The sequence below is a fragment of the Pseudopodoces humilis genome, chromosome 10 (genome assembly GCF_049639895.1).
Source record: "Pseudopodoces humilis isolate 2021_Gansu_Grassland_sample_001 chromosome 10, ASM4963989v1, whole genome shotgun sequence".
Classification (NCBI taxonomy): Eukaryota; Metazoa; Chordata; class Aves; order Passeriformes; family Paridae; genus Pseudopodoces; species Pseudopodoces humilis.
Window position 1 is genome coordinate 15,819,307 of NC_142209.1, and position 15,193 is coordinate 15,834,499.

Sequence of the window (15,193 nt, forward strand, 5' to 3'; positions counted from 1 at the left end):
AATAAAAGGCCTGAAGCTCTGTTTTATTATTCTGTAAATATGCTGTGCTAGAGGCTCTTACAGCAAGATGAAAGTAGAGGGGTTTTTTTTAATGTTCATTGCAAAGGAGTCCTTCTCACACTTGGATGGGTGAATCCCCTTCTCTGACTGTGACTTTGTGTGGCCACTTGTCTGGAGAGTCCCCAGAGTTCAGCCCTAATAAAAGGTTATCAAATACCAAGAAATTACAGGTGTCTTAGTAATCAAAGTCTGGTCCACTAAGAGGTGCAAGATAATTTATTTATCTTCTGGAAACAATAGAGCAAAAACAGAATAAAGGAGGATAATCTTTTCAGTAGAAATATGTAGTAGAAAATAATTGTAAATGCCATTATTAGAATTATTCTGATTTTAAAATTGGCAAAATCGTAGCATTGACGTGCCAAATTTTCCTAATTAAAGAAAGAACTTCAGCTGATCTCACTGCTGACATGAAAATGATGCATGTGAACTACTATATGCAAAGCTTCCCTGCAAAGATAAGCATAAGGCTGAATGTTTCACGTGTTCAGTTCTATACTCAATTACTGTACAACTAATTTCTGAGTGAGTGGAAGCTGCTTGTGAAGCTAATTACGGTTAAAAGGTACAAGGAAAGATGGCAAGAGAGTAGTAAGTTCACCTTACTAAAGTCTTCTTAAGGTCAATCCTTCCTAACATCACAGGCAATTTACAATAATAGAAAGAGATTCCTTAGGGCAGTAATTGAAATAGTAACAAAGTGTGATTAGAAATGTGGGAAGAGATTTAGGTTTAGATGAATATGATATTTTTGTAAACTATATATTTTTAATTTTTTGAATACTAGCTTATTTCTCATTTACTGGGGGAAGGCCCTGCTATTATGGTATGGAACAAGGAAGGACTCACATTCTGCCAGACCTGGGGTCACCTCGGTGGTCTGCTTGTGGATGCACCTTAAACATCTTGGTGTAGTGTAGCTGAGAGTGGTCTGACCCACTGAAACAGAGCATCTCTGCCCTCACCCAGCCACAGGGCAGAGGTGGGGCAGTAAGGCCAGACTTTGGGAGCTGGGCTGTAGCCAGGTGAGGGGGGCACCAAGCCGCACACGGCGCCCCGCGATGCCGAGCACCTGTGCAGGAGGGACGAGCTGAAAGCAGACGGCAGGGAAGGGCCCCTCCAGCACTGTGGCTCTAAAGCTCTCCTTGGAGATGGAGAGATGGAGGTTCAAATCCCTTCAGGCAGAAAAGGGATTGAGCATGGATCTCCCACGTCCTGGGTCACTGCCCTAATTACTGGGTTAGGGGATAAGAAGGGAATGACAGCAGCTGTGGTGAATCCAACCTCTTATATCTTCGAGGATTTTTTTTCTTTCTGTTGCAAGTGCCTGAAACAAAACATTTTGGATGAAACAAAGCACTTTCCTCACTGCAAAATGTATGGGATTTGTTTTAGTTTCAGCAAAGAAAACCAGAAAATATTATTTCAGATTGATCTGATTGTGGTGTTTTTTTCTCCTTTAAGTTTCATTCCATTGCTTGAAAGCATAATCAATTATTTGCATGGACCAATTCATAAACATTAAAAAACACAATTTGCACTTTGCTGGAGGACATTTGCCTACAAAATCTCTGCCTATACTGGCAGACTGTGACCCCAATGACAATAACTTCCAGTAGAGCAGAGCTCACTGAGGTGGTACAATAGGCACGGATTTATGAGTAGAGGGGTATGTGTGTACACTACTGAAATACTGAGCACTGTAAAATATATATTTACATTGATTTAGAAACTTTAGTAAACAAGTAAACAAACACCCTTGATGCCTTTCATTGAAAACAAGTGACAGCTGGTCCCATAGTGATTCTCTTCAGGAAGTGCAGTTGGGTCCACATTGGACATTGGGGAAGGACAGTGCCTGGTACAGTCTTTCCTGGCTCATTTTGGATGACTGTTTGAATGCTTGTTTGGTGACTGGACAAAACAGTAGGTCATAGGAGTTCTGACTTAGAGTAAGTCACTGGAAGGGGGTGAGGTGTGCTGTGAGGACAGAGCGAGGTCTGTGTCTTCTGGCAGAGAAAAGCTGAACATTATTATGAAGCCTCTGCTAAGTGAAAAAGAAGTATGGACAACTTTGCCATACTTTTTAAATATTCAGATTGTGTTTCATTTTTACTACTCATCTGCTGGCTAGGAGTCACCACATCCAGCATAGTTGTAGGAAGAAAATGTACGTGCTTACTCTATGTCTGTTTTTCCCTTCTTTGGGCCATTGTGGATTCCACTATGTCTGTTAATTGTATTTTATAAGTGACATAAATGTACATGGAACATTACAACGGGGAAAATATGACAACAGTAATACTACAGAGCATAATCCCTGCCTCAGGAGCTTCTTATCCGAAGGCCTGAACATATTTGTGATACTTAGGGAGGGAGTAGTTAGGAGATGTTATCCACGCTTGGCCTAACATGAGATTTGGGGTTCTGAGAAATGGGCAGGAAGAGGAGCTGAGAATAGACTTGAGCCTCTCCAGGGACAAGACATCTGGGTCTGAGCATCACCCATGAGGTTCTGGTGCTCTGAAAAACTCTCCTCCAAGGTGAGTAAGAGGCATTTGGGTTCTTCATTCTAGCTAATGGGAAAAGTTTGGGGTATGTTTGGATAAACAAAACAAAGATATGAAAAAATTTACAGTTCATATAATTCAAAATGATCGTTGAAAAAGCAAACCCCAAAGTATACTTGGCAATTCTCACAGCCTTGTTTAACACTTCTCAGGTGCAGCACAGCTACTCCTACAGGATCAGGCCCTGAGGGGATGCCAAGAAGAGAAATGCTTGAAAGCAACATATGGAAATTGAACACGAAGTAAAAGCTTGAGTGGAGATAGGTGGGTTCAGAAGCTGTCTTCAGGAGAGGGAGCCAGGGCTACGCAGTGGGAAGTGTGTAGGAAATGAAAGTATGTAGAAACTGAAAGGTATTCAGTAGCAGTCGTGTCAGAGTAATCCGTGCAGTCATTTCCTCTTGATGAGTGTATGCAGCACATCACAGAGCCGGGCCTGTTGTCAGGGGAAGGCAAAGGCAATCCATACATGTGTGCATGTCATGGACAGCAGCGACACGCAGCCATGCGGCACGTACGGGGAGAAGCCACCGAGCAGAAGGCTACAAAAGATGAAAGTGCATTCAAGAAGGGCTGGTATTTTTGTGATAAAACTGACCAGTTGTTCATAATTAAAAATATGTTTCCCCAAGGTCACTTGAATTTTTTTTGCCAGGATCACAAAGCTGTTCTAATCTCCACTGGTGTTAGAGCTTGAATTAAATGTCTGCTGACATCTGCCAGGGTAAGTATCTTTGTTTCCTCCTCCCACCCCTTACAGGAAGCTTGGTTGATCTGGAAGAATTTAAGTTCTGGAAGGCTCCAAGCCCCAGAGGAAGAGATTTAGGGCACAACAAAAACTTCTGAAAACTCTCAGTATCCCAAAGAAAGCCCGTATCTGTCTGATCCAAATTTCTGTAGACCTTGTGCTGGTCAACGTCCTACTGTCTTCCTGACGTGCCAGTGTGTCAGTGAGGTTTGAATTTCTGTCAGGGATAGAAGTGACAGCTGCTTTATCTGTGTGCAATGAGCTACTAATAAAGGACAGACCACATTTTGGCTCCCTAAGACCAAAAAATGTTTTGATTTTTGAGTCTTTGAGCCATTGGTTTTTCCCCCTGAGTTAAACATTTTCCAAGAAGGCTCTTACCCAGGTCTCTTCCCCTTTAAAATTATGTATGGTGTTGCTTATGGCAAACGGTCCATCCAATTCTGCAAATCTTTAAACATTTATCTCCCTCCTCCCAAAATTTCAATTGGAATTGTAGTACTTTTTATTCCAAATCATCTCAACTCTATGAGGGCTGCTCTACAAATTTAAAATTTCACCTTGCATTACTGTATTTTTATTAACCAGACTTTATCATTATTGCCTTGACATCCTCCTCAGCCCAGAGCATTTTTTTGTGACACAGGAGCAAGTATGATTAACTTAAGCATCATGGACTTGTTCAAGCCTTCTTGCTTTCCTGCAGGTGGGAGTTAATTGTCATCCCTGTTGGGTTACATCTCCTGGCAGCCTTTGTGCCTGTTGCACAAAACATCTGGAGGCTGGTGGATGGCTGTGGAGTGTAGTGCCCCTCACCTACATGCTTATTCTTCAGTGGCAAGGGTTAAAATCTGGAGAGGCTGTCACGGGCCTCCTTGGTTAGAGGGACAACTGGAGTCACCATCACTTCTGGGCTGTGGTTTCTTGGAGTTTTCCTGGACATTGATTCCTTGTTGCTTATTGGGAGAGAGGGGAAACTGAGAGAGGCCACCTCATTGTTTGTATCCAGTGTGTTTTTTGTAAGTTTTCAGGATAGGAAATTGTCTCTTTATCCAAGTCTGAGCGATGTCTGAGTCCAAGACAGCTGATAACGTTATATTGGGCATTCATTTCAGAACTGCTGAGCCCACAGAAATCAATAGTTTTCCATTATCAGGTCCGGCTGGGTCACTAGTCTGTCAATGAGCTGTTACAATTACGGTACAAGGGTGAATCTGACCAGTCAATTGCTGCTGACAAGAGGAAAGCACGCTGACAGCCACTGGAACAAGCCAGGACACAGATTTGCACTTGGGTTTACCATCTGAGAAGGCTGGCTGGGAGTGGGGCCTTTTCCAAGATGTAGGGCACACACTGTAGGAGAAGAGACCCCCTTTCCCCCTCCCTGCCACGCATCAGACAGGCCTTCCCTGCCCAGGGAATTACGCTTTATTTCTGTAGTCCCAAACACCAGAGAACTCACTAAGTGGAGATGAAGGTACCACCTTCTTCAGCACTGTGTTTTTCCAGTCAGAAAGAGATGTGCTAAAAGGAACTGCTTCTGCCAGCAGGACCAGAGGAGCAGTCTTCTGCCTGCAGTGGCCCTTGCCAGGGGATGTGGGTTCAGGACTTCTTGTCCGTGGCAGGTGCTGGTGCTACACTGGGCAGGAATGCAGACCACAGGGTTAACTCCATTTCTTCTCTGTATTTTAGCACTGACTTCCTATCAAATTTGAGAGCAGAGCAAAAATAAATATTTGGAAATTATCCCAATATTATGATTTTTAATTTTCAACTTTATTAACTTCTTTCAAGTGTTAAATCCTGACCGTTTTATTTATGCCTCCGGTAGTCTGTTTGATTCTCACAGAAGTCAATATTCACTTGTGCTCCATCATCAAACAAAAAAACTGGTAATCAACTTTATCACTGGAAGCCAACTAGCTAGGTTTTAAAAAATACACTACCCAAAAGAAAGATCATTTGCTTTAAATGAGAGGAGAGGGAAGTCTTTTTAACAGAGAAGAGCAAACCTTCTTTTACTGGTAATTAGAAGCACCAGTCTTATATGACTTGCAGCATTTGGTAGCTCAAGCCGCGTCAGATCTCTTACAGCATTAATTAAAAAGAATTTATGTTTTTTTAATAAAATGCTTCATGTTTTAGCCCCTTTCCGTCCTCCTTCCAAATGTGATTACGGGGGCTGAAGGGAATTCAGGTTAATATGTTGACACACTTAACAATGCGGGGTCATGTAGCACAATCCGCTCGGCTGGTTCGGCGCGGCGCGGCCCCTGACAGGTCCCATCAGCCGCTGCCCTAAAGGCAGAGGCGAGGGGAGGATTTTAATTACTGCGCTGTGCTCGAGTTTGCCAGCATTAAATTGAGACATAATTAGGCCCCCGAATTTTAATAATTGTCCTAGCTAATTGGGCAGACAAGTACGCTCTGCAGCGTGGCGTGATTAGATAATTAGTGTTTCCAAATGACAAAATTGGGCTCTTGATTGCGGATTCCAGATGCGGGGGCTGGGGGAGGATGGAGCGGGCGGCTCCCTGCGCGGGCAAAGCCGAGCCGAGGGAGGCCAGCGGGCCGGGCGAGCTGGGTCGTGACCGGGCGAGGATGCCGGCGGGGAGCGGGGACGGGAGCGGGGACGGGAGCGGGGACAGCAGCGGGGACAGCAGCGGGGACAGCAGCGGGCCCGCGGGCGGGCGCTGGGGCAGCTCCCGGGCTCCTGAGGCGCACGTACCCCCGCGGCACGGCGTGAGGCAATTGACCTGGCGGGGCCCATTGACCGCCACGGCCCCAGGGCAGTGAGACACGAGCGGCGGGGCCGCGGGAAGGACACCGGGGGCGGCGGGACGGGGCCGACTCGGCCGCCCCGGCACCGGCTCCCCCCGCGGCCGCCAGGGGGCGCCGCTCCCGCGCGCGCCGGTGCCCGCGCTGCGCGCGCCCCGGCCCGGCCCGGCCCCGCCGCTGCTCCGCCAGTGCCGTAAGTACCGCGCCGGTACCGAGCCCGCCGCACCCAGCCGGCAGGGCCCCGGGCCCTCCAACCTGCCGGGGAGCCTCGCTAAGGAGAGAGGAGATTGGATAGATGGATAGATGGATGGATGGATGGATGGATAGATAGATAGATAGATAGATAGATAGATAGATAGATAGATAGATAGATAGATAGATAGATAGATAGATAGATAGATAGATAGATAGATAGATAGATAGATAGATAGATAGATAGATAGATAGATAGATAGATAGATAATCCCTATCAAATATACATACATCTATATATCTGTTGAGCTAGAGCGGCACTCGGATGGCCGCGGACACTCCCCCGGCAGTCACGGCGCTGGAGCCGGCGGCGAGGCAGAGGCGGCGCTGCTCGCAGGTGCCACCCTGCTGCTCCGATACCTGCGGACTGCAGCTCCCGCCTGGAAATAAAAAATTTCCCACTAAAAAAAATAATTTTAATGATACAGCCCAGCGCATTAGTATTTTTATTTAAAAAAAAAAAAACCAGTAAATAAAAAGGCAGTGGGCGCAGGGGGCGCTGGGGTAAATCCGTAGCTGAGTGCCGAGCGGCGATGCCGGGGCCCAGCCCGGCGCAGGTGAGCGGCACCGCGGGGCTCCTCCCGTGCCCCGGGCAGCGCTCCCGGCCGCCGCTGCACCCCGCTCTAGTCGGCTGCAGACCCTGCCGGACGGGGACGTGCTTTTGTTCGTTATTATTCTCTTTATTTTCTCTGCGAAGAAGCAGGCGTTTTCATGCGGCAATATAAACTTGGATCGCTAATAAGCCAGAGTTAAAATGCAAACGCTTCGCTAGGAAGCATTTCACGCAGCTGGAGCAAAATCGAAAGGTTTTTTGCTTTTATTGTTTATCTATGGGAAAGGAAAAACAGCTTTATGATTATTTTTTTTTTCCTGTGTGTGATTATACTGCCATCAAAATACAGATGCTTTTCCTACATCAATGATTTTTCACTACAGCCTAAGGGCTTCTTGGCTTTAAAGGTCTAGTTATTTTTGCTAATCTATGAAGATTTTAACTCCTGACTATTTGATAAATCAACTCCAGCTGCACTGTACAGTATTTATATACTTATTTTCAGAGGTACATTCTGGCTCAGTAGATTGCTGTCTCACCATTTCAATGCTTCAAAGCGATGGTGCTGGGAATTGTCTGCTCTGAAGATAAGGTTGGCTCACCGAAGCAGGATGTGTTGTATAAATGCTGATTTATAAAATGTTACAGTCTATATATCTTGCAGGTCGAATTGCATGTATTACATGATCAGAAATGCATAGAGGATTAATCTGCAAATGTTTATTTTAAAGCATCATGTTGTGTCTAAAGGCAAGGGTGCCTGAGACGTACCAGAGCAGAAGCCAGAAGGTGCATCTTCCAACCCACCCTAGCCTGGAGAAGCTGTGGCAAAGCAATCCTGTACCCCAAACAAACTCCCAAGACCTAATCCTCACCCCAACCTTGCTGGGAGCAGTAAGCACCCTGCCCTGCCCAGGGTGAAAAACACCTCCTGAGAGCCAAATAGATGCCTGCTCATTTTTAAAAATCTTCTCTGACTTTGATGGGCTCTTGACCAGCCGGTGGCACATCCATGGGCCTATGAGCCTCCAAGGATGTTTCTTTCCCATAAGTGGCTGCTTTCTGAGAGGCTTCAGCAGCCTCTGTGCCCCAGGGGGCTCTGGGGGGCTGGCAGGGGGTGCTCCTGCAGGCTCCGTTTTGCCACTCTCCCGCCAGCCAGGTAGGCTTGCTGTTCATAGATAGGCTTCTGGTGCTCATGTGAAGGTCACATCCAGCACCAAGTTTGTGGTTCGAGCCTGCTTGGTGAAGTTGAACAATTTAATCTGAACAAGCCTGATGAAGTCTTGGATATATCTGCACTATATCAAATTGTCTTCAAATCTAAAGCAGTCATCAGAGGCTAGATGAGGGGGAGCTAACAACACAGTGGTAGTTCCTGCCCTGATCCTTGGAGAAATGCTGGGTGGTTGCATCACAGTACAGCCATAGGAGCACAGCAGCCTGTACTGCTGTGTGGCCATTTCAAGGCCAAGGTGAGGCTCCCATTCCCAGGACGCTCTCGTACTGTTCACTAGCCAGATCACAGCTTGGGCATGCATTACTTAGCAACCCTTACCAGGAGCACTTTTTGCCTGCTTGGTGAGAAGGCTGGGACTCTTCCTTCAAGAGCACTATCAGATAACTGTCCTGGCACTTGTGCGCAGTTTTCATGGTGCAGCGGCAGGATGATGGGAGCTGAAGGCCTCTCAAATGTGGCTCTGAGTGGCACTGTGAGAGGTTGTCCTGTATCTTGAAGGAAACATGCTCCACCCTTGCTTCATGCCCTGCCCAGCCTGCTGTTCCATCTACAGGTGTAGAAGGCTGGATTTTTTTTGGATGTTACTGCCTTGGGACCTGGTTATTTTATCAAGTTTCATTCCAATTCCAATTACAACGATTCTTATGAGTGGAAGCACAGAAAATGGTATCCCCATCCTGCCTGATATCTTCTTGGTCACGCCTAGGCTGTATTTATTGTTTCTCAGATGATGGCTGGGCTTTGCCGGGCTTTAAGATCTTCCCTGGGGTGACAGTGCTGACTGTGCACGCTGGAACTGGGAAGTAGAATTTAAGTTACTTGCTTTGTGAGTAATATCATAGTTTGGTTTTTTTCTGACTACCAGTTCGATTAAACAGTTTTGTGTGGATTTTTGTTTTTAAATTAGTTTAATGGTGTTTAAAACATAAAAAGCAAAATTAAACATAAAATAGGGTATTTGTTTTAGTGGTCTAATTGAATCTGCTCCAGTTGTTAGTGTTTAGTATAATCTCCTTATGGTGCAGGCAGCTGTAGAAGTAGGAAAGCATTTTAAACTAGCAGAAGGGTTTTCACACTCGCTTCCTCAATGAGGCGCCGTCTTGCTTTTCCTCTGGTTTAAAGGTGACTGCAAGCCCGGTTCTGTCGGGAGTCTCCATGCGCACCCGGGCTGGAAAGCACACCCGGCCGGCCGGAGGAGGTGCGGGCTGCCGCCGGGGCTGGCAGAGCCCCGCTTGTCCGGCAGCCCCGGGCCCTGCCGAGGCACGTCTGGATTCCTTGGGTACCGCTTCCCCCGTGGGGAGCCCCCCGAGCCCGGCCGAGCCCATTGCTGAGCGCCCTCCGCGGCCGAGGAGCGCAGCCCTGCCGCGCCGGCTGTGCGGGGCTGTGCGGGGCTGTGCGGGGCAGGGCTGTGCTGTGCGGGGCTGAGCAGGGCTGAGCGGGGTGGGGCTGTGCGGGGCTGTGCGGGGCTGAGCGGGGCTGAGCAGGGCTGTGCGGGGCAGGGCTGTGCTGTGCGGGGCTGAGCAGGGCTGAGCGGGGCTGTGCGGGGCTGTGCGGGGCTGAGCGGGGCTGAGCGGGGCTGTGCAGGGCTGTGCGGGGCTGTGCGGGGCTGTGCGGGGCTGAGCAGGGCTGGGCTGTGCGGGGCTGAGCAGGGCTGTGCGGGGCTGAGCGGGGCTGAGCGGGGTGGGGCTGTGCGGGGCTGTGCGGGGCTGAGCAGGGCTGAGCAGAGCTGTGCGGGGCTGTGCGGGGCTGTGCGGGGCTGAGCAGAGCTGTGCGGGGCTGTGCGGGGCTGTGCGGGGCTGTGCAGGGCTGTTCGGGGCAGGGCTGTTCGGGGCAGGGCTGTGCGGGGCTGAGCAGGGCTGTGCAGGGCTGTGCGGGGCTGAGCAGAGCTGTGCGGGGCTGTGCGGCGCTGTGCGGGGCTGTGCGGAGCTGAGCAGGGCTGTGCGGGGCTATGCAGGGCTGTGCTGTGCTGGGCTGTGCTGTGCGGGGTTGTGCGGGGCTGGGCTGTGCTGTGCAGGGCGGTGCGGAGCAGGGCGGTGCGGGGCGGGCCCGGGCGGTGCCGCCGCAGCCGCCCAAGGGAGCACTTGAAAGGCGCCGTCGGTGGTGAGAAGAGGCGGACAAAGCAAGGGCCGGGCTACCGAACGCGGCGCTCTGGCGGCGACTTTCAAGGCGCTTTAAGTCTAAAGGAGAAGTGACTGGGCGATCATCTCCTCGGCTCGGCTGCGGATGGGAGGGTGGAATCTTGCTAACAGCTCGTGTATCTGTATATTTAATTGCGACCTGGCTGCATGTTCCTGTTGAGGAAGGATGCAGATCACAAACGAATCTATAAAAACGCAGTTGACAAGCCCAGGAAAGGGATAAATGACAGATGAAACGAGAGTCAGCGCGGAGCTAACTGGCAAACGCATCGGTACAAAGTCAGATACCTTCTGAGAGGAGGAGTAGTTTGTTTTATTCCGGTGCTCCAGAATTTTGTCTCCTATCGGTGTGATGGGGTAGAGAGGAGCTAATGTGCCCTGCTTAGGATACAAACATGCAGATTAGATCAGACTTCAGGCACCGTGTTTCACTCAAGATTTAGGACAGTCAGAGGAATAAACCGGGCTTACCCCACCGAGAAAAGTATGGAGTTTTCTTTTAATGTTTTAAGGAGATTAAACCTTGTTTGAACACATCTGTCGTGCATACGGATTTTGTGAGTTGACATGGTCGGGAGCTGGGGCCCGGCGTTGTGCGATGCTGGGGCGCTGGTAGAGTATCAGCTCGGCTCCCGGTGTTTTCTTCACTTTTGTGTTACTTTAAGTTTTCAATGAGGCTGCTGTAATTACGAGGCGTTTAACTTTTTGCCAGAGTCTTTCATTATGCCTTTGCATTTGCACCTCGCTTTTAAGACAAGTAATAACATTCACAGTCAGGGGCAAATCCTGTTAATGAACAAATTAAAGTTCAAACAGTTATTCAAGTTCACAGCCCCGCTCGCTGCTCCTTTAAATAAGAGTTATACATGTTACTTTCTATCGGGATCACTCCTCCTTTTATTACTTTTTAAGCTTTTCATAAGCACTAGCGGGCTATACGGGCAGCTCCCAGCCTCTAAAGATCCCACAAATCCTGAATGGAGCCCTAATCCGACCTTAATTTGGCAACTTTTGTAAAAAACATAAAAGCTCGGGTGCCACCCTTGTGTGCTCAGATTATAATGTCGCAGGGAACAAACCGGGGGAAGGCCCCCTCTATCCATCACCCACCTATTTGAGTTGGTTCTCTCCCCTCAGGAGCTGTGCAAAAAGCTTCTGTGAGCGCCTCATGGGTACCGGGAGAGAAATTAATATCGATACCCCGGGAATTTCCACCCCCTCTCACGACAGCTCTGCCCGGCTGTGCTGGGCGTGGGCTGCCGGTGCCCAGCCCGTCCCGCAGCGCTGTCCTTGGGCCGGCTGTCTGCCTCAAGTGCCAGCAACGTGCAGTTAAAAAAACGAAAAAAAAGATAAATCCTTGAGCTCTTCCTCCTCTCTTCCCGCCCCCTTCTTCTCTCTTTCTTCAAACCTTTCGCGATTAGTGTGTCTGCACTCACCTCGGCATTTGCATAACAGGAATCTGAATTCCACTTGCCAGGGGCTGCCCCGGCCCCGGGCCACCGCGATCCCCGGGCGGGGAGCGGGCGGCTCCTCCCGCGGGGCCGGACCCTGGGCCGGGGGCGGCGGGCAGAGTCCGACAAAGCCCGGCGAGTTTGACACTGGTTCACGGCAGCGCCGGTGTAAAAGCGCTGTCTATGTACAAATAGAGGAGATCACACTCCCCATTATCTACCTCCTGGCGAGTGTTTGATTTGTGACATCAAAAGCTTATCAAGGCAAGCTCACAAAAAAAAAAAAAAAAAAAAAAAAAAAAAGGAGAGAGAGAAAAGTGGGGGAGAGAAGCACCTCTTCATGGAGGGAGATCCCTGCGGTTTGGGTGATGCAGGGGAGGGAGGAAGGGGCCGGTGTTGTCAGGACGCCGCCGGTGCTAGGGAGGCGATTTCTGCCCCGGCCGTGTCCCCGAGCGGCGGGGCTGGTGCGGGGCCGGCCGCGGGTGCGGGCGCTGCCGCGGGCGCGCAGAGCGGCGGGCGGGCGGGCTGGCCCCGGCGGACGGCTGGAGGGAGGCCCTGATTCCTCGCAGTCATCCACACAGAAGTGGTTTGATATAATCACCATGACAACTGCCGCCTATAAGCATACAAATAATAGAGATGAAATAGACAAAAGATTAGCATGCCATGAAAAGTACAATAAGTTTCTTATTTAGCATTTAGATAACTGTCTTTCCTTCGGAGCAGGCTTCAAAGTTGAACCCAGTTTAGACCAAGAGGATTAATTCTTTCTCCCGCATGCTTCATTGAATCTCTCATTACCAAACTTTGTCTGTATTGATGTAAGATTTGATTGAAGATTAGAGCATTTAGCAAATCTTGCTTTTCTGCATGTATCAGGCCTTTTCAAGCGCAGACCGCGCTGCCCAGTGGTCAATACCCTTACTTTTATCCAGTGTCTGCTTCATTTAAACTTAATCAACTCCCTCAATGAACTGGAACAGGGAAACGTCCCTGAGGTAAGAATGTTGTGCTTTTCTTAGATAATTCTTTGCTCCCTCTCCCAATCCGCTGGCGTTAAACCTAAAATTGCTCTCTGATGAACTTAATCAATATGATAATGACAATTGGGGCTGAATGGCTCGGCCTGTGCTCAGCACGGAAAAGGTAGACGGCTGTGCCCATTGCCCAAAAGCAACTTCTTTCTCGCCTCTCCTTTTGTGTTCACTTCTCCCACCTTTCTTTCTCTCTCTCCCCCTCTTCCCCCCTCCGTGACACCGACCGCTGTTCACGCTGGAGAATGATGCTTCTTTGTGCGGCAGGAGGACTCGTATGTCACCGCCCGGAGGAGCGGAGCGGAGCGATTGGCCGGGTGAATTATCTGCCTTGTTGCAGTGAATTATTTGCGCTGTTTCCTTTCCCAGTCAACAAGTTTCTGAGGTATAGCGCAGATCAATCAAAGCTGACAGAGCGCATGTGAAGCTTTTACTGTGTAAATCTGGACCTCTTGTCCCGGCTTCGTTGGCACTGGCATCTGTATATCATTTTTATACTGCTACCAGTAGAGCAATTTCAAAAGTATTTGCAAGGAAAATGGATGTCCCCATCTGTTCCTGGAATCATAAATGTGCCACTTTCGGAGGGTTTTCACTGGTAATCATATCTTTAATGATGAACAAACTTGTGATATATACCTTTCCATAAAATGGGGTTTTCTTCACTTTATTGTGATTGGCTGGGATAAATAGCTTTTCCATATGTTAGGAAGATAAAACATAAGATTACCAGACCTCGTTTCTTTGATCATAAACAAAAGAAACAATTCACTCCGAACACTCTTTAAACAGAAACAACTGCAGAATTAAATTGTATTAATAAGCTATCGATGGGTCAGGAGGTAAACAACAGTCTCCCTAGAACAGACAGCTGGTTTAAAATGTTTAAAATACGAATAGTAGGTCTTTCTCGTTATTCGGGTGACCTTAATGCAGGCATGGATTTTAAATACTCGATGCTAATTTTAATTTTGATTTTCTTATGTTTGCCTTGTCTTTATCTCTCTCTCTTTTTTTTTTTTTTTTTTCCTCTGTAGCTTGACTTTGAATTTCCTTAAGTGCCAGAGCAAGGATACAGTGCTGGGTAGTGCACTGCCGTGCGCTATATTTAGAAAGCAGTTGGAAGAGAAAATGTCCTCAGGAATCCGGACTGTTTTGTCGGAAATGTCCCTCCGGTCCCGGCGGTGTGCACGTAAACGCTGGTTCTAGAGACGTGTGAGCGCTTGGCGCTGCCGGGGGGCGCTGGGTAAGGACGGGAGCCACTGCTCACCCCACGGCACTGCCCAGCAGCCTCAGAGGTGCCCAGGGCAGCGAGAGGTGCCGTGGCCCGGGCTGCTCGCCCACCCTGGCGGTGGGGGCAGTGACGCTTGTGTTTCTCCCCGCTGGCACCACCGCTCTCCGCCCGGGGAAGCGGCAGCGTGCCCCCACATTTCCGTGCAGAGCGCAGGGCCAGCAGTCTGTGCCCGCTCGGGTGGCACCGACACTCCTCCCCCCTCCCTGCAGCGGCAACAGCACTCTGAGACCCACACCTGCCAGGAGCGAGGGTCGATGCTAAATGAGGTCTTGTCCGCTGGGGCTTGGCTCTTCGGGGATGGGGACAGGGTTCCCGGGGCAGAGAGACAACCCCGCCTGGCTGTCACTCAGGGTGGGAGCCCCAGCGGCACCGGAACCGAGTCCCGGTGGGACGGCCCGGCCGGCTGCACACCCATCCCGACCCCCTCGTGTGCTCCACGGCCAGGCAGCTCTGCCCGCTCCCCACACCTCCAGGGGGACACGGCCGCCACACCGCCGTGCCAGGAGGCGCCTCCGAGCCCCTTCCTCCCGGGCCGTGCTCCTCGGTGGGCACACAGGGAGGGTCCCAGCCGGGAGCAGGGCCAGCTCCAAGGCCGGGGCTGCCCGCCCATCCAGCTACCCTGGCCAGCACCGCTGCCGAGGGGCACGAATTGGTGTCGGTGGGCAGGAAAGTGACAAAGTAAATGTCTCTTAAGGCTGGAAGAGACCATTAAATCATCTGCCTGATCTTCTGCATTACAGGGCCGTATTATTCCATCCGGTCCTAAGGCATGAAGCCAAATAATTTGTGTTCGAGTAAAACGCGCCTACAACAAACTCACGGTCCTGAGGGTTACAAGAGACGGAGATTTTGCTCTTGTCCCGAAGAGTTTGTTGTGGCAGTCAACTCTTGGTTAAGGGATGAGCCTCGTTTCCACGACACGTTGCTCTTGTTTAAATCATTCCCAGTTTCCGGGCTTTTCTTTTGGAACCTACTAGTCTCGTTGTTGCTGCTGTGGCCACCTCGGCTTTCCCCCTGCTGTCACACAGGTGTCGTGCCCGGTGTTTGCACAGATGAGATGAGGGCCTGGCCCCTCCTCGGG

The 15,193-nt window shown here is 49.8% G+C and overlaps 1 long non-coding RNA gene across 1 annotated transcript in view; it reads left to right on the forward strand.

Moving 5' to 3' along the window:
* Window positions 1-12,745: 12,745 nt before the first annotated feature.
* The window catches only part of LOC148183686 (uncharacterized), a 3,286-nt gene continuing 838 nt past the window's right edge, over window positions 12,746-15,193 (forward strand). The window contains exons 1-2 of the long non-coding RNA XR_015773353.1: window positions 12,746-13,135; window positions 13,856-14,064. This is a non-coding gene — a long non-coding RNA (uncharacterized LOC148183686). The remainder of the gene's footprint in view (window positions 13,136-13,855; window positions 14,065-15,193) is intronic.